Here is a 19,372-nt window from a genome sequence, read left to right on the forward strand (position 1 = left end):
ACAAACAAGAATCTATTATCTCACAGTTGGGGAGGCTTAAGTCTGAAATCTGGATGCTGACCAGGTTGGTTCTATCTGAGAGCTCTGAGGGAGAATCTGTCCCCTCCTCACTCCTGGCTTCTGGTGACAGCCAGTAACTCTAGACATCCTTTCCCTTGTAGATGCATTAACCCAGCCTCTGCCTCTGTCTTCCCATGTCTTCCCTGTGACTCTGTTTTCATGTGACTGTAATTTACCTTAGTAAACAGGAAGAAAATGTGATCAGAGAAACCACTACGGTAATAATATGTTAAAATCAGGCTTTTCTGTTCACATTTATTTCAGGAATGGTTTATATACAAGTATCACTGGTGTGTATACTTTATCTTATAATAGATAGTTATACATCCCAGTTCAGTACATGATAGGGGGTTCTGAAGTCAGACTGCATGAGTTTGTATCTTGCCTTTACTGCTTGCTTCTTTCATGTGCCAAGCAAGTTCTTTAAACACTTAAGGTTTTATTTCTTTTTCATAAAAATTAGAAATAATTATAATAGCTCCTTCTTCATAGGATGATTGAGGATATTACACAACAAGTACTCAGCATGGCACACATCCAATACAGAGACCAGCAGAGGTCTTCACGCAGTAAGTGTTGGAGAGAGAGGGACAGAGGGAAGCATGAAAGTAAGATTTAGAGACATCCAGAAATAGAAGAATTGGTTCAAAAACACTATTCATGTAGCTACTGGTATATTAATATATGGCACTAAATGGATTCAAATAGACAAGAAAAATTCTAAAGTGTTGAGTGAGCTATACTGAAAAACAAACAGCCTACTATCCTGGATTAAGACAGCCTGTAGTAAAATACAAAACAGTGAAATTTTTAGGGAAAAAGAAAAAACACAGAAAAGAATCAAGATGACTCCTTAGATTTGTTACCAAAGCAGGAGCCGCATCAGGAAAACGCCGATAAATGGGACCTCATCAAAATGAAACAACTTTATTCCGTAGAAGATGCTGTTAAAGGGGTTTGCTATACATGGAGCATCTTTTAATCGAATCTGATTGCATGGTCCATTCTCAATAAATGTTAACAATAATGATGATCATTGTTGCCTATGTCATTTTTACGGCTTTCTCTAATAGTTGCCCCATTCCCCACTCGACTTAATTTTCCAATTCCTGCCTCCAACAATTTCCTCAGCCACAGCAAACCATTTTTAACTCCCACCAAAGTTATCATCTGTCATCTTAGCCACCTCTTCATTAAATTGATGCTCTCTCCCCTTTATCTGACATTTTCTTACTTATCCATCATGACCTTGCTCAGGACTGACCTGCTCAGTAAAGACTTTCTGATTCCTCCAGGTGATTATCTCTCTCTTTTTTCTGATAGTTCTTCTATATGCCTTCTGCATATGTCTTTATATACTATACCTGTATATAATCTATCATCTATCTATCTACCTACCTATCTAATAAAATGTTCATTAAAATACAACTATAACAGAATGCAAGACAACAGAATAAATATGTACATGTATGTATATACATTTATAAATATTAGTTCCATTTCTATCTCACTTTCTAAAAGGGAGATCCCTTATTAACATTTGCATTTGCAAACAATCATTAACCACTTGTCAAATGAACTGACATACAGCTGCTCCTGGCTTGATAGGATTCATGGGATTCATGTCGAATTCTGGGTACCCCGCAAAGTGCCTAGGATAAAGCCTCGGATATGACTGCCATTGAGAAGATATCCGGGGACTATACAAACAAATGTAAGGACTGGTCTCCCAGAACATAAGCATCAGCTTAAACAAGATTTGAGGTCCATAAAAAATCCCATTAAATGCAAGGAATAAAAGATTATAGTAATGGAAGAAAAGGACACCGAAGTCTTATTTCCACCATATCTTTTAAAGATGGTTAACCTGAAGAAAGGATGAATTTATGGTTCCGTTCAGTGTGAATACATTTTATGTTACTTGTGTCTTTTTTTTTTTACTATTAGGACAAACGACAGTGACTGGAGCCCTGTCTAATTAACAGCTTTCACCAAATACTTGGGTGTATTTTTCACATGGGTTCTTGGCTTCAGTGTGTGTGCATGTATGTGCACATGTGCGATCATGGATGCTCTTGTAAATTTGAGGGTTTTTTTTCGAACTGTAACTTTAAAGGATTGGGGTTTAATATCCTTTGAGATTTCTCTAATTAGGCTCTGCTCCTCTTCTTAGATGAGTTTAGTACCCAAGTAAATGAACTAATTAGTAGTCTGTTGTTGAATGCGGCTACAATGTTTTATAAAATCCCTGGTCATCATTGGGGGTTCCCACACGAGACTGCAATTAAATAGCTCAAAAAAAAAAAACCAACACTGTTTTCTATCTCCTCACCTTATTTCTAAGGCTACAAGGCTGTTTGCATGTACTGTGCTTAGCTTCTGAATGGGTGGGAGTAGGAGGACAAGGATGGTGGGGGCACACAACCCAAATCCGGGCAATAAAAGCCAATGCAGGGATGAAAAAACAAAAGCCACTCCCAGAAGACCAGTGATCTTCTGAATGACCCAAGTAGGCTCTGCAAGCCTTTGAATTTCACCTTGATGCTTAAATGAAGGCACAGAAAGAAAGCAGGGGATAATTCTATTGATTGCTGGGACTCAGAAATCTAGCATGAAAGTAACACACTGATAGGGAGAGGATGTGCCGTAAAAACAAATCTTGTCTCATCTGACTGTGTCATGCTCTGACCTTCTTACACCCCCATGGGTACCTGCAGTGCATTAAGCTAGACTTTTGTTGGGGATTCATTTATTAATAGGCAAATAGATCAAGCCTTACCTTAATTGTATTTAACCTCTTCTGAAATGAAAACATTTAGGTGAGAGAAAATGAGTCAATGTTTGGTTCTTTTGCACTGGTTTTGCGGACAAGGTCTTCAGAGTGATTTCTTATCTCGGAATTAGACTGCGCTAGTGTCATGGTGTTCTGTTGCTCAACTCCCTCCACCCCCACTGCCATGATTCCCAGTTGCCTCCTACAGGGGACCATGGCTTTGGAGTTAGACATAGATGCCAGTAGGACCTCTGTGCCTCAGACTGAGTGTCTAACACCTAGGGCTGTGCAGCGAATGGAGAACATTAAATGCATAATGCATATAAGGTCATGGACCAAGACTACATTGAGCACAAGGGAAATATTTCACATTCCTTCTTATCAGTGTCATGTTTCCCCCTGATGCCCAAGTCACCTTCCTTGCCCCTTTTATTTCTGACCAACTTACCTTCCCAGCCTCAACTCCCTGTGCTCAAAGTGATGTCTCCTATAGCATCTTCTCTTTCCAGGGGTTAACCCTTTATAACCCTGCAGTGATGATCTCTCAACCCCAGCCCCCAGTGCTGGCAATCCAGTGACTACTGAATTTTTCTCCTCTACTGGCTTTTTCCAGGATGTTGTGGAAGTGGGCACCCTGGTCCCATGAGCTGCAGATGCCCAGGGTGGGGAAGGAGCTTCAGAGAGGCTGTGTTCCCGTTGCTCAGGCAGAGGAAACAGAGCTGGGTCTTCCACCCCAAGCTGCCTCTTCCCTTTTCTAACATCTAGGGGAGGGTGTCCCCATCAGCATTAACTATTATCGCTGTGAACTGTAATCCAAAGTGCCCGCCCTCTTTGCAAGCCTGGAAAATCAGCCTGAAGGATGCACTTCAGGCTTCACCAGGCTCCCCAGGATGGTCCAAATTACGCATCTGCGGTGAAAGTAAAGTGTTTAGTGTTGGTTTTAATATGCTACTATCCATCTATTAACCCTTACAGATTCTTTTAATAATCCTGTTGGGTGAAGGTCTCCAGAGTACAGCGCCTGCCTGTTTGGTCTGGCAGCCTGACAGTAAGTGGTCTCTGGCATAATACCTACAAATTACATGCAACTTCCCATCCAGATGACCCCTTAAGAGCGCTAGGGAACAAACCACCTTGTAAATAACGTAGTGTTGGTGTTTTCATGTTGGTTTCCATTAAGCAACCTTCTCTGATTGTAGAAACGGCTTTGAGTTAAGTTCAGCATTCCAACATCGCACGTAAGGACAGCTGCTTCCTGTCTCTCCCCCACGGCCATCCCACCATTCGGGAAACATTCACCTAGCTCTTCTGATGGGCCAAGCGCGGTGCTGGTCATGAGACCCAGAGGTGATGGAAGGAGACTCCCCATCCTCATGTGGCCTATAGTCTAGGGGGAGACACAGTCATTCTCCATGTGATGACAATGATTTGTGCTGGGCAACACAGGAGAAATGCAGAAAGGTAAAAGCAGAGGACAGCAAACCTAGGCTAGCCTGGAAGAAAACAGAGGGAACTTCTGAGCTATGGATTCTTAAGTGACACGTGAAGGATGGGAAGGCCTCAGTCAAGTGAAATGGCACAGCTTGGAGAGAGTGCTGGCCCAGTGACAAGCCTGAGTGAAGTCCAGTAGAAAGGATGAGCTGGGCACTTTCTAGGGAGTTCACGGGGTGGGGGAAGCAGTCCATCTGGAACATGCGAGGCCAGGGGAAGGGGGCACATGACAGCACTGTAAGGCTGGGCAGCATTCCATTTGGAAGACCTTCTAATTCATGTAAAATCTATGAGGACAGCAACAAAAAATAAAAGCAACATGCGTTTTCTTCTTCTGAGTCACCTGGGCTCTGTTGAATATACCTAGGTTGCAGTTAAAGTGAAATGACTTATGCTTGGATTTGCACACTAAAGAGCTGAATTATGACCGTGCTCTTTTTATAAACCCTGTTCATCTTTCACGGCCGAGCTTGAAACCCACCTCCACTATCAATCCACCCTTGATCAGGGTAAAGTGATTTCTCTGCGTTCAGATCTGCCAGTATTTACTGCTTTCATCACTTCATTATACTGACTTGTTAAATTATCTTCTCCTACACCAGTGGCTTAACTTTCTTATTAGACAGAGGGCTTCTAAAGATCTAAAATCCCCTTTGAAACTTCTCTGTGTCCCTCCTAGTACCTGGCATCCACATAATTATTCACTTGGCCAACAAATGTGGTTCTTAGCACAGGAGATACAGAAAGGGAAAAGGCAGAGGACCTGTAGGTCTTAGGTCTTGGACAGGGAAATAGATAAAATAAAGTAACTTACAATGTATGTTATACATATGTATATATTTATATATGTATATATGTGCATATAGCTATGTGTAGTATATATATGCATATACATAATAATAGTTTCAAATAATGCTAAGAATAATGGTGCAAATGAAGGAAGATGTGATAGGAAGGGACTGGTGTAGAAGCACGCTGCTTTGCATCCTATGGCAGAGAAAATCCAAGGAGTTAGTATGCAATGGTAGAGAAAAACACTGAATACAAACTACTAAGATGAGAAATGGGCTATGCCAACTGTTCCCACCACTAGAAGAAGTGATGCTTGTGTGATACAATAGAATTAATGCTACGATGGCAATCCTATTGCAATATAAATGTATCAAATCAATATTTGGTACACCTTAAACTTATACAATGTCATATGTCAATTATTTCTCAATTAAAAACAAAACGAAACAAAACACGAGACCAGAGGAGCAGAGAAGGGCAAGCAAGAAGAGAGATCAGTTTAGAAATGAAATCTGTAGGAAGTGTCAGGTCACAGAGAACCGTCTGGAACGTAGACAGAGTTTGGGTTTTATTCTGGCATAATTAGAAATCTTTGCAAGGCTTTAGGTACCCAGGAGGCATTCAAGTTTTAAATGTATCAATTGATTGGATGGTTATGTGCATTAAACGTCAGAAAGAAAAGTTTAAGAGGGTAAAACTCATGAAAAATTATGTTCTAATTCGAGTTAATTACTCACAACGAAGGCCCTAACCATTGCGGGAAATTATCGCCAAATAAAGGAATTGGCTTAACAACACTTTTCAGAATTGCCCCTTTCAACAGATGCTACCTGTCAATACTACCTTCTTTCTACAAATGTGACTTTCACGTAAACAACATCTGCACGTTTGCACGATGGAACTGAAATAAAGGCTGCTGGGAACCCGTCGGCAGTCCTCGTCTCTGCACTTGAGTGAATGGCACAAAAAATAAACTTCACGACTTGAGTCTTTAAAGAGGGAGTTGGTTAATCAGAGCAGCAGCTGAGCCGCGGAAGTACTTTTAAAGAGAAATCTTGTGTATGTAAGCACCTATTTTGCAAATGAAGCGTGTGGAGTCTTGTATAAAGAAGGCAGAACTTCCCACTCTCGGTCATTAAACATCTCATGGGCAAAAGCATAAATGAATTACCTTCACTTGCTTCAATTTGCATTTTTAGCATAAAATAACTGTGAGGAAAAGAAGCCTAAAATGTCAATAGTGAAATAAACGGACGGCAGCGGCATCAGCAGTAAAATCGCTAACGTTTACGGGGCTCTGACTTCGTGCCAAGCACTTTGGTGAACGTTGTGTAGGTAGTTGCTCATTTAATCATCTTAAAACCCCCAGAGCTGGATCACCACTAATGAAATCCATTTTAATGGATGAGGAAAGCGAGGCTCCAAGAGATGACGCAGCTGACGCAGGACCACAGCGCTAATAAGCTTCAGGTCTAGAGATCCAGCCGCTCATCCTTGACTGTCTCACTGTTGTCATCTGAGAGACCTGGTCAAAGCATCTTGCTTGCAGCTAATAAAGACTCCATCTATAAATGCATGTTAAATATTACCTGCTTCGGTTTGACGCAGGGTCTACCTACCTTCTTAACCTCAGCAAAGCAACCATTGGTTCTTTCAAAAAAATACTGAGTGTATCCACCTTGCAAGCAACAGGGCTACATCTATGAACAAAACCGCTGAGTCCCAGACTTCAAGGCCTTCGATTCCAATTGATTTTAGTTGAAGGGAAAGGAGGTACAAACAAATAAACAAACAAACAAAAAAGTAAATTAATATATAATTTTATACATTGTCTTATATTTCTATTTTGTCTTATTGTTTTCTAGTGGTAAGCATAAGAACATCAAACCAGGGAAGAAAACAGAAAATGCGAGGATGGGATAAGGAGCAGCTTTTGGGGGGCTGTGTGGTCCTGGAAAGCCGCTTCCGACAATGTTTTACCTAAAGAGCACACACAAATTAGAACACCGTGCACAGACGGGTATGACAGAGAAGCATTTTACATGCGTTAGGGCATCAGTATACACCATTTGGGTAGAAATCCTTACATCGATCTAGAATCTGAGTTTTCAAGATGACGATTGTAAAGCAGATGTTTACAGGGCAAGCAATTTCTTCACTTTGCACGTGGATTCCTCATAGGTTTTCTGTACATATTAAGCTCCTTTATGCTTTCGGGTGATAAGTCATTTATGGAAAATCATTTCCCCTAAGTCTCTGAGGGTACCAGATGTCCCACAGGGTGGTGAATGGGTTCATGCTATATATTTTTGACGTAAGCTGACATCAACACTGGACGGTGTGATTATTCCAAATGTCTTCCAGTCCACTCTCTCATCCTCTTGACTACATGAGCAAAAGAAGAAGAAAAGAAAATGGCACATGAATATAAAATTGCAAAAGCCAAAAGAAAAAGTTTTCTTTAAAAACAAAAACAAAAACAAAAACGCTAACTTTCCTTTAAGATACCAAAGCCAGTGTGTTATTGAAATTCACTAAAGGTGCCTATTTTGGATCAATAGTAAATGACTATGGGCTGATTTTTGATTGATAAATTTCTCATTAAAATTGATGTCAATCTAAGCTTCCAAACTCCACTGATTAATAAAACTCTAATTGAGATCGTATGTAGCCAGTGCCTTTCTATGTGTACAATCAATTCGGTACACTTTATTGACTTCTGGCTCCCCAAGGGAGTTTTTCCTCCTCCTTCAGGGAGGGTCTGTCTCTGTGCAGATACCCCAAAGCAGACCTAAGGCATGAGGGCACTTGCCACTTAATTTAGACTTCCTGTGACAGTCCTAACATATAGCACCAGTGTCAGAGGATGCTGTTAGTAGACAAGTCCCCAGGGTCACCCGCTATGAAAAGCCAATTGCTGCACTTAAAAGCTAGACTGTCAGAAAGCTTAGTATTCTAGACACCCTGGCTCCAGCTCCATCTACAAAACTTTAAGTGCCACTTGCTGAAAGTATGGAAAACCCATATCCTGTCTTCCTCCATACAGAGTATCATTATGTGTTTTACAATATCGCACCAGCTGAACAAGGGGAGCCAGGCTAGAAGCCAGCGTTCTCTATTCAAACAGACTGAGTCTCCAAAGGGAAGCAGTTTATCTGAATCCTGAGGAAAATCAGCTCCCATGGAAGCACCTCACATGAGTATTGATCTATTAGAACCAAAAAGAGAGGCTGCACCTATTAAATGATTCTTTAAAAATCACCCCTAAGGTTCATTGACATGCTGTTGCTTTTACACTTAACATCTCTGAGCATGTGCGTTAACTTGAGGGTCTCAGTGCACAGAAAAAAAAAATTAAATAAAGGTTTATTGAGGAGCTCAAAGCCCAAAAGAAAGAAAAAAAATTCAATATCTATTTTGTGCTATTTTCAAACAAAATATGAAGTGAAATTTACCCTAGCTGTGAAACTCCCAAATTATCAAAGAGCGAGCCAATGGCTACAGAGAACTCAGTGAAGGCCTCTGACCCCTCTGCAGGGACGGGTGGTGTGAAAGGCTTAGATTAAAACTAATGCAGATAAATATCTCACAGATCAGATTTTTCTCTGAGCTCTAAGCAGCCCTTGAGTGTTCAGAGGTGCTCAGAAAATGTCAAGAGAAGAGACTCTCCTTCAAGGCTACCAGCACCTCTTCTCACATTTCTATTAAGCTTGGAACTCAGGAGTCTTATGTTCTCTGGGCAATTCCCAGCTAAGCCGCGAAACTCACCTCGGCGAGGCACACTTAAGAGACTTGTGTTATCCCCACCGTCTACCTCGCGGGTAACCCTGAGAATGGGTTTTGAGAGAATGACCCTACAGAGGAAGGAATGGTATCCTGCTTCACTTAACCTGAAAACAGCAAAATGATTCCTGTCTCTCAGTGTTCCCCACCCTCCCCGCCGCCCTCTCTCTCTTTCTTTCTCTTGGGGATTTCTGTTAGCTTTGGATGGCTAGCTGACCATTCCTCAGGTCTCTATTACATTTTTCAGGATGTTATAGAACCTTATTGTCAGAGCTCAGTTAAAGATTAAGAAGTTTCAAGAGCAAATCGACAAAACCCAGGTCTGCCTTTCAATCTGGATGTTCCCAGGGCTGGCCAGAAGGACAGCTCGGTCCTAGCATGCTGACCCTGCCGTACACAGCCGTCCCTCAGTACCCACGGGGAATAGGTTCCAGGACCCTAGCAAACAGTAAAATCCACAGATGCTCAAGTACCTTATATAAAATGGCATTGAATCGGGGACCCTCCCTATCCCTGGGCTCCGCACAGGCAGATACAGGGGCTGTTGTCCACTCCGTGTTTACTGATCCCACAAAATCAAAGCTTAGGAAGAGCTTCAATTTTTCTGTTAAGGGAAACTGCACATCCTGTAGTGCATTGATTTAAAAAAAAATACATAGAATTCTTGTTTGTGGTAAAAGCCAAAGAATATTAAAGAAAAACTGGAAAATAAAGAGAAGGTAAAGATCACTCTTAATTCCATGTTGCTTTATGACAATAGCAAGAAAACATGTTTGGCTACCCTTCTGGCTGCTTTTCTTCATTTTTGATTACCCATTTGCATTTTTAAGTAAAATGATGCTTAGTCTATAAGTTTTGTATGATTAAAAAAAAGATCCAGAAAAAGCTCAAAGAAATTTTACAAATCTCTACACGCTTCCTCCTCAAATTGTTCTGTCACGTGACCAGAGATTTGCCTTAGGTCCCTCCTCCTGGACCCTCTCAGTGAAGCTCTTTGACCAACCGCTGGGTACTGCTCACTTTGACATCATGCTCCCTCCACCTGCCCCACCGCCAAGCCAATTTTGCTTGTTTGTTTGCTTTGGCACTGCCCATCTCCTGACACAAACAGGTACGAGTATTGGTTTATTGTCTGTCTAACAGAATGTAAGCACCACAAACGTTCAGTCAGTCTCTAGTTAAAATTCTGATTCTAATTCAACAATGGTTTCCAAACTCTGGGAATCCACAATTATTACTACTATTTTTAAAACACTTTTAAGAAAAGCTTTAGGGGATAATAAGGGGAAGGTACAACGATTTCCCATATACCCCCTGCCCCACACATGCATAGCTATCCCGTTACCAACGTCCCCCACCAGAATGGTGCATTTGCCGCGATGGATGGACCTACATTGACATGTTATAATCACCAAAGATCACAGTTCACAGCAGGGTTTGCCCTTGGTGCTGCACAGTCTATGGGTTTGGACAAATGTACCCACATGAATCCACCATTACTTACAGTATCATACAGCGTATTCTCACTGTCCTTAAAATCCTCTCTGCTACGCCTATTAAATCTGCCCCCACCCCTAATCCTTGGCAACCACTGATCTTTTTATCTACATGGTTTTGCCTTTTCCATATAGTTGGAATTATGCAGTATGCAGCCTTTTCAGATTGGCTTCTGAGTGATATTCATTTAAAGTTCCTCCATGCCTTTTAATGGCTTTATAGCTCATTTCTTTTTCGTACTGAATAAGACTTCGTTCTCCGGATGTGTCGTGTTTTATTTATCCATTCACTTGCTGAAGGACATCTTGCTCATTTCCAAGCTTTGGCAAGTATGCACATCTGTGTGCTGGTTTTTCTGTGGCAAGAATTGTTCAGCTCCTGCGGGTAAATACCAAAGAGTGTGTTTGCTGGAATATATGGGAAGAGTATGTTTTGTTTGGTAAGAAACTGCCAAACTATCTTCCAAAGTGGCTGTACCATTCTGCATCCCACCAACAAGGAATGAGAGTTACTGTTGCTCCATATTTTTGCCAGCACTTGGTGTTGTCAGTGTTTCAGATTTTGGCCATTCTAATGGATACATAGTTATATCTCACTGTTGTTTCAATATTAATTTCCCTTCTGACATATGATAGGGAGATTTTTTTTTAATATGGTTATTTGCCATCTGTTCATCCTCTTTGGTGAAGTATCTGTTGAAAGGTCATCAGCCTACCTTTTAATGTCTATTTTCCTATTGTTGAGCTTTAAGAATTCTCTGTATATTTTAAACAGCAGCCCTTTATCAGATGTGTCCTTTGCAAATATTTTCTCCCAGTCTATGGTTTGTCTTCTCAATCTCATAACATTGTCTTTCCCAGAGCAAAAATTTTTAATTTTAATAAAGTCTAGCTGATGAATTCTTTCTTTCATGGCTGGTGCTATATCTAAAATTTCATTATCATATGTGTTGTATCTAAAATTTCATTAGAATACCTAAAGTCTTCTAGACTTTTTCCTGTCATCTTCCTGGAGTTTTATAGTTTTGTTTTTTTGACATTTAGGTCTATGATCCGTGTTGAGTTAATTTTGTGAAGGATCATAATTATTACTTTACCCAGGAGCTCCCTAAGGACAAGATTGAGACACCAAAATTAAGAGTTCTTTTTACTCCCCAGATGATCATAAAATTGCATGCGTGCTGTTCATTTGGTCACTTGTTCACTCATTCCCAAGGTATTTTCTGAGCATCTATTCTGTGCCTGAGCAGATCCAAATGAAAACAATTTCTCGTTCTTCTTGAAGACGAGGGGCCAGCACAGGTCAAAGGTTATATAAAGGCCAGACAGGGAGATACAGCACCAGAGTTAAATTAGACAAAAAGGGCGGTGTGATGAGTTTCAGGATTGTCTATAATTAGCTTCGGCTAGGTCATCCCTTTCTCTGAGCGTATGTGAGATCCCCGTCACTAAGGGGGGAAAGGTAAAAGGAGTGGGTTCCAAATAGACAAGGCTTAGCCTCTGCAGGATTAAGCAAGCATAATATTGTAATATTAGATAATGCTATCTAAATCCCCTGTCAGTCCTCCCCTCCGTAAAGCCTGCCCTAAGCCTCCATCTGTCATAACCCATCACGTCCCTCTCCTATACTCCCCCTGCATCTGGTCTACACTCCATCACTGTATCTCTCTCATGCCAGCTAATTATCAGCTTCATGTTGCATGTGGCCGGACACCTCCCCTGCCCCCCGCACCACCTAACTCACGAAATACCGTGAGCTCCTGACAGCAGGAATCAGTGTGGCATCTCCAGCTCCCCAAACCTGGCATATGTCAGAGGCTTTATACCATTGCTGGAGGAGTGGACACAGGAACTGAGAATCAGCAAAATGCTCTGGATCTGGCTGTAGGCAATTCATGATAGTTGTCAATGGCCACATGGCAGGTATCACTGAGATAAGATTCTGCCATGCATGCTGAAAAGTAGGATGCCATACAAGGGTCCGTTAACAGAAGCATAGTGTCCAGAAACATGAAGGTTATGATACCTTCACTTCTGATGAACGGTGGTCAGTTCCGAGCGGCATGTGTTAATAAGAATATCTATTAAGCAAAAATAATGGAAGGGCCAGGTCTGGAACCATCTGCCACATGAAGAGCCACTAGGGAAGGGAAATGGATTGTGCATTTAGAAAAAAGAGGCCTTGGGAAACTGTGATATCAAAATTTGGATGTTTAAACACAGTTGTGTGGAAGACGTTCTACACAGCTCAGAGGGAAAGCACTGAGGTCACTGCTAAGTGTTCTGAAGAAACGTATTTCAGGCCAACAAAAGGAAAATCATATGACAATTAGTGCCATCCAAAATTAAATTGAATTTCCTGGTGAAGAAGTGAGGTTTTTACCACGGCATGTATTCAAGCGTTGATTGCCATTAAAACAAAACATTATATTTAAATGGTGATAAAATATACATAACATAAAATTTATCATTTTCACCATTTTTAAGTGTACAGTTCAGTGTCATGAAAGACATTCACATTTTTGTTCAAACATCAACACTTTCCTTCTACAGAGTTGTTTCTATCTTGCAAAACTGAAAGTCTTTGCTCATTAAACACTAGCTCCCATGCCCTCCTCCCCTACAGCCCCTGGGAACCATAATTCTACTTTCTGAGTCTGTGAATTTGACTACTCTAAGTGCCTCCCATGAGTGAAATCATACGGTATCTGTCCTTTGGCGTCTGGCTAATTTCACCTGGCATAATCTCTTCAAGGTTCATCCATCTTGTAGCATGTGTCAGGGAGATCCCCAGTTTTTAATCATTACTGTTTTTCCTTTTTAAGGAAAGTAACAAGAGGGTTGGGCTAGATGGATCGTTCTTCTGAAAGAATGATTCCCTACCCTCTGACTTGGTGCAATCAGTTCAGAGAGCTTGGGGGAAGGCTGACTTGTGTGTGATGGAAGCAGAAGACTTATTGTCCCCAGGTGCCTGAGTGAATTCAGCAGGGTCTGGTGGTACCACACTGGTGTAACTGATACGCTGTTTCTGGAGAAGCAGGGCTCACAGGACACAGAGCTTGAAGCAAGAGGAAAAAAAAAAAAAGATAAAGATATAAATGGAGATGTCACTGGAAAAGGGATGATGACCATGAGGAGAACCCGTGCCTATCACTGTACAAAATCACCCCATTTAATCCTCACAAATACACTCGGAAGCCATAGTGTCTTCCCTGAGTCTCAGTTGAGGGAAGTGGGCTCAGAGATGTTAAGTAACCAACTTGAAATCACCCTGCAACTTACTTTACACCAAAGTATATGCTATCTTCGTCTTATGATCTCACCGGAAAGATTATTGACCTACCTCTCAAGATGGTAATTCGAGGGTTTCCCAAAATACCAAGAATATAGAACTGTTTTGAAATAAAGGAAAATGGTGGAGGATTTTGCCAAAGGACACACTTTCTGCTGGAATTTATTGACTACTGCTCTAACATCTCTGACCCCTCAGACACAGTGAAAGAGCAAGGGTCATTCTACTCTGAACTGCCCCCTTATAGAAAAACAAACTTTCAAATTGGACCTTGGATCACTATGGGATAACAAGCATTTAGAAGCAGCTTTCTATTGAAATTAAAGCAAAACAGAAAGCTAAATACTCCAGGAATTTTCTCTTTATTATTAATAGCACCCTAAATGTTCTTAAAATATAGATAGATAGATAGATAGATAGATAGATAGATAGATAGATAGATAGACAGTAATTTATTCCACTGTGTACATTAGAGCTTTATGCATGGCAAAGGATCAGAAAAGACTATGTGACGTTGGCTCCTATGAACCTCTTTTGACCGAAACTTATTCATCTTATTCTGAGTGCCATATGACAAATAACAAGATGCTCTTTACCGCTTAATTCACAAACATGCATATCTATTTTAAAATATAGATACAGAATTTTTTTTAATTCGAGAGATACATACCAAGATAGTTATACAATATGAGAAGATATTCAACACAATTAGCCTCTGGGGAAAGGCAAATGAAAACCACAATGAGATGTCACTACACACCTATCCGTATGGCCAAAAGAAAACATGGTGATTACATCAAATGCTGGTGAAGATGGAGAGTTACCAGAGTAATCAGATCATCTGTATATTGCTGGTAGAAATGCAAACTTGTAAAGCCACTCTGGAAAACATTTGGCATTTTCTAATAAAATGAAACATGCAACTATCATGATTCAGCAGTTGATCTCCTGGGTGTTTATCCCAAAGTAATGAAAACATATGTTTACACAAAAACTTGTACACAAATGTTCATGCAGTTTTATTTGTATTAGCCAAAAATTGGAAATAACCCAAGTGTCCTTCAATGCATGAATGTTTAAACAAAGTGTAGTATGGCCATGGCATGGAATACTACTCAGCAATGAAAAGGGAACAGGCAGTAGACATATTTAACAACAGGATGAATCTCACAGAAATTAGGCTGAATGGACAAGCCAATCTCATTAAGTTACATAGTGTATGATTCCATTTAAGTAACATTTTTGCAATAGCAAAATTATAGAGATGGAAAAGAGATTAGTGGTTGCAAGGGGTTAAGGAGGAGATAGAAGCAGGGCAAAAGTGGTTATGGCTTTGAGAGTGCAACACAAGGGATCTTGGTGGTGATGAAAATGTTTTGTATCTGGACTCTGATACTGGTACAAGAACCTAGACATATGATTACATTGTAAAGAACTAAATATAAGAGAGAGAGAGAGAGAGATGAAAACATGCAACACTGGAAAATCTAGGTAAGTCTGGTGGATTATATCCATATCAATTTTCTGGTTGTGATACTTTTCAAATTTTGTAAGACATCACCACTGTGGGAAAATCAGGCAAAGTGTACGCAAATCACAAATCTAAGTTTCATTTCTTACAACTACAAGTGAATCTATATGTATCTCAAAATTAAATGAAAAGTTTAATTTAAAAATTAAATAATAATTGAACAGCCAAGTGGAACTCAACATGCCTGGCCCTTGCAAGTCACACTTTTATTCTGCTGTTCCTGTGGGTGGGTGATAGTCATAAGGCTATGGTGATGAAATGAGATGCTGTTTACAATGCTCTTAATTCAGGGATTCACTGACCTCGCTGAGTGACTTAGTATATAGTATGTGTTCAGTAAATGCCATTAACTATCATTAAAGGAGACATAATAACTCACAGACTTATGAGGTATCTGAAGAATGGATGTGATCTTTTGGCGTTTAGTTCCTAGGCTTTGTGACTTAACACAGGGACATTCTAGATTGCCTGCAATTTGGAAATCACTCATTAGCTTAAGTGTCATTGTATTTTTGACAAATGGAGAGAGAAAAAGGCACAGACACTGGGCATCTATGCCAACTCAAGACAGTGTTGAGAACATTGTCGCAGCCTTCTTTCCTCCTCTGAAGATATGTTAATTGACTTTTTTTGGTAATTGGGAAATGTAGAGGGAGACACAAAAGCAAGAGGAAAAAAATCTTTTCCTCACCATTTTATGCCTTATTTACCCTAAATTTCTGTTCTCCAGTGTGCCTTATTTTTGTTAGAGCTACATCCCCTGCTGAGATGTTTACATGGCCAAGGAGGGTTCCTGGGCTGGAACGGGAGACAGCATCCTGCTCAGACATCATTCCCTGCAGTCTCTGGGCATCAAGGCAACTGATCCACTGGGTCCACGCATCCATATGTATTGAAATTTTGCCTGTGTGCTTTCTGAAAGCACAAAATGAGAGTCATCTCGCTCCTTTTGAAATGGCGTGCTTCCCAAGAAGAGTGAGAGGGAACAGCCCAGAAAAGTCTTAATGAAGCAGGAGAGGAGCCAGACACAAGGTGTGAGCTTGCCATTGTGGTTGAGACCCTCCCGCGCATGCCCACCGCAGGGCCTCGGCACCGGCCAAGTCCTCCTTCTCTACCAGCAGACCGCCTGGAGAAGCGGGCAGAGGACATTGGCACCACGAGGAGTCTGCTTCTCTTTCCTCTGGGTCTCTCGGGGAGTATTTTCCCCAGGGTTTGGGGACCGGGGAACTACGCTACCTTGAAATGAGAGGCACCGGTATAGCTGACATTTTTATTATCCCAAATTCCTAAATGAGTTCTCTGGGAAGATAAGAGCCGCAGATCACCTTTGAAATTACATTCTTCATTATGCTGCTGTGAATTCTAGAAAGCAGTTCTGAAAGGGGCTCTGGATTCACCAAGAGAGGGAAGACTGCCTTGGCACTTGCCTGGGTCAAAAGAAGGGCTCCACCTATGCAAAGCGCACCTGTAATCCAGCCTGCCACCTTCGCTGGCCCACACCCTACCTCGTGGGCACGTCTTCTCCCATGTTAGGCACCGTGCTGGGCAGAAGTGCCTGGGGGCAGGCCTCAGGCCACGGGAAGGAGCTCGTGCTCCAGGTGGGTGGGGTGGGAAGCTGTAAAGACTGATTGTGCTCAGTTTGGGGGCACAGCTAGGACACCTAAATGGTTCCAAGCCAAGGACTTCCAAGAAGAGCTACCTTCTCAGCTAAGGCCCAGGATGAAAGAGAGAAAGCATTAGAGGGGAGGGATGAAGAAGAGAAGAGCTGAGACAGTGCCCAGTAGGGTAGGAAGACGGAAGTATCCCAACACAGTGGCTCTCAACACAGGGCCGTTTTGCCTCCTCAGTCTCCCCAAGGACATCTGGCAACTTGAGGGGGGCATGTTTGGTTGTCTCGCCTCGATGGTGGGACTGGGTTCGAAGCCAGAGATGTAGCTAAACATCTGACAGTACACAGGACAACCCCACAGCAAAGAATGACCCAGCACCGATGTCAAAGGAGCAAGACTTTGGGCAGAGTCTGTCTTCAGAAACCTAACTGAGATTAACCTTGCCCATCCGTTCTTGGGTTCTGGAAGCAGATAAAAGGTTTCGTGTGCCATTCCTGGGTATTGAAATGTTAACTTCACTCAGTCTTCTAAACCTGTTTTCTTTCTTTCTTTCTTTCTTTCCTTCTTTCTTTCTTTCTTTCTTTCTTTCTTTCTTTCTTTCTTTCTTTCTTTCTTTCCTTTTCTTTTTCTTTTTTGATGAAGAGGTAGAGCAAATGGAAAGAGTAATGGGGGGAGGGGTAAAGCACACATATATGTCCCAAAAGTCTTAAAAGCCTTTACACTAGCAACGTCTCCTCTCTTTGTCTTGTACTTTCTATCTGTATTTGTTCCCAGCACCTCTTGTATTTTTCCACTTTTTTTTTTTCACTCCAAGAAACATAAGCAAGCCTGGAGATGTCCTCAACATTGATCAATGGAAATTTGCAGATTCCCCGAATAGATAAAAAATAGGATTATCCAAATAAGACAAGTAGACCTAAAGCCCCTAAAATGTTGCTTGAATATTGAGATTATTTTGGTTATATTATCTGCATTAAGACACTAATAAATAGTTCCTGGCTTATACCTCAGCTCTCATCAGTATTAATGGAAGAATAAAAGTGTCATAAAGGATTCTGAGTCCACTAAGAACATTTGCACTGACAGTGGAAAGTGGTGACATATCTGGTCTGGGCACTAAGATGTGATATGAAATCCTCCTTTCTCGTTTCCTATCTTGACAATCCATACAACCCTTAAACAAAGGGGGCGAAATCACTTTTGGAAAATCTTCTTACAAAGTGTGAATATCTAATACCCCAGGCCCATGGTCAGTTAATACATTCTAGCATACATGAAGGAATTTGCTGAGCACTGACAGCACTGGGTAACACTTAATTTTACTATTGCATATTTATGAAATTAATGACATAACACTCACCATCGCTCCTAACTTTAACTCTGGATGATGATATTTGATCCTGTGGGAACGCACAGTCATTAAGCCCGGAATTAAATGCAAGAGTAATCTGAAATTTTGAGGAGGTGACAAAGAGAGATGAACATGAGACGCCCATATTAAATGCAGGAGCTTAATGACAACAAAGTAAAGCAAACACGTTCGTATTTTCCCTCCACGCGCCAGCTCAGGCTTCATTTTTAATAGAAGTGACCCATGATCACTGTCATGACTGACGGGTTACCAAATCCCAAGCCTGTAATTCCAAGTATATGCTCCATTTCTAGACTAAGACCTCTACCACGGACACCGCGCCTCATTAGAAATTTCTGAGATACAAAATAAAAGGAAAGAAAGAAAAACTCCTTACTAGCCTTCCAGATGCCGTTACTGATCTAAAGGGCCTCTGTGTTCTACACGTGAGTTCTGAATATGCTCAGAGTGAAACAGCAAAGTCCAGTCTCACATCTGTCCAGAATCGCCTGGGGTTGAAATACACATAAAATCAACTTTCTTGTCATAGGGACCACTGAATACAAACTTTACAGTCTAATATTCAAGAACCAGCAGTAAGGAAAATTTTTACTAGTTCACAATCTCAAAACATGTTTATTAAGTGAGATAAAGGATGACAAATAGAATGTATCTGATGGAGAGGCCCTGGGCTCCTGTTTGTTGGGTTGGAGAAGCTGTTTAGACACGTGTGGACCAGAACAGGATTCCTGGTCAACCTCTGATGTGGGCATGGAAGAAGGACGTCATGGCATGAACGTCACATAATCGCCATTTAAGCTCTGAATATTTTTTAGTGATTTAACAGCAAAGATCTGGAAAAGGACCGCAAGAACTTTTCTTTAGCTAAATGTAGTACATCTAGGCGTGACACAGAAAAAGGTTACATTTTTCCCATATTGTGTGATAAACAAATATGTTATATGATAGATTGTATAAGATATACATCTGTAGTTGCTACATTTAGTTGCTTTTATTTGCAAAAAGAATTTTAATGCAAAGCCCCGAACACACCTCACCGATTGGGAATTTATGTCCCATCATTAGGCAAGATTTTAAGGCGACACTTCAGTTTTTTTCCAGGCAGACTTTTCCAATAAATAATTAATGCCAAAGAAACTTGCCCTGACGCTTCACAATGTGACTAACCAAAG

General features: G+C 41.1%; 1 long non-coding RNA gene across 2 annotated transcripts; it reads right to left on the reverse strand.

The window, feature by feature from the left end:
- Window positions 1-6,748: 6,748 nt before the first annotated feature.
- LOC140689856 (uncharacterized) lies at window positions 6,749-15,637 on the reverse strand. Of its 2 annotated transcripts, XR_012065002.1 has the most exons (3): window positions 15,598-15,637; window positions 7,204-7,501; window positions 6,749-6,852 (listed from the first exon to the last, which is right to left on the reverse strand). It is a non-coding gene; the product is annotated as an uncharacterized lncRNA (long non-coding RNA). The 2 variants fall into 2 exon arrangements; XR_012065001.1 differs by lacking the exon at window positions 6,749-6,852 and having other exon boundaries at window positions 6,921-7,501.
- Window positions 15,638-19,372: the final 3,735 nt, after the last annotated feature.

Source organism: Vicugna pacos, chromosome 27 (genome assembly GCF_048564905.1).
Source record: "Vicugna pacos chromosome 27, VicPac4, whole genome shotgun sequence".
In the NCBI taxonomy this organism is placed as follows: domain Eukaryota; kingdom Metazoa; phylum Chordata; class Mammalia; order Artiodactyla; family Camelidae; genus Vicugna; species Vicugna pacos.